The following is a 787-nucleotide window of genomic DNA, read 5'->3' as shown; positions in this document are numbered from 1 at the left end:
TCTTTGTGATCTCGAACTTACTTCCACACCTGACCTCCGCTTCCAACACTCGCCCAAAGAGATGGGTCTAGTTAACATTATGATTTAGGATTCCTCCAACTGGGCCTTTGTTTCTTGTGTCCTTTATTTTGATATGGACAAGCTCGCAGTATCAGTGAAATCTTTGGGATCAGCGTCCATCATGGGGTTCTACCATTGGCGATGAAGCTGAACTTCATCCTGTAGACTGGCAGAGGAATTTGGGTTCAGACCTCCACCTGGAGTTGTTAATCCCACCTTTGGGGAAACACCACTTGTTTCATTGCTACTTCTTTCATTGTAACTCACCCCCTCATTTCCTGCTTTGTGCAGAAATTTCTTTATTTGTGTTTTCATGGGCAATTGCAAATCATACCTTGCCAAAATTCACACATGGACTGACCATGAATCACTGGACAATTACTGGACCCCAGGGACAGACACTGCTATGGAAAAGTGAGTTTTGACAGCTATTAGGAAGAAGCAGAGATCAGTGAGATAGAATAGATGGTCTGTTTTTCTTTAGTGTTTCTGGTGCTACCCCTTCCAACCGCCAGATGGTGCTGTAGAGTCAAGCATGGCCCTTTGCCGGGACACTCATCCATTCTATTAAACACGGTAATTTTCCTTGGTTAATTAATCCATTTTTTAAATGGGTCATGTTACATTTAAAGGAACATGTTTCAGTGGGTACAGTAACCCATTGAAGCACGCTCCCCTAAATGTAAGGCAACTCAATTATGCTTCTGTCTTGGTGCATTATCAGTTG

Source organism: Mobula birostris, chromosome 30, assembly GCF_030028105.1.
Source record: "Mobula birostris isolate sMobBir1 chromosome 30, sMobBir1.hap1, whole genome shotgun sequence".
In the NCBI taxonomy this organism is placed as follows: Eukaryota; Metazoa; Chordata; class Chondrichthyes; order Myliobatiformes; family Myliobatidae; genus Mobula; species Mobula birostris.
The sequence above is the reverse complement of the archived record's forward strand: the minus strand, read 5'-3'. Positions refer to the sequence as shown.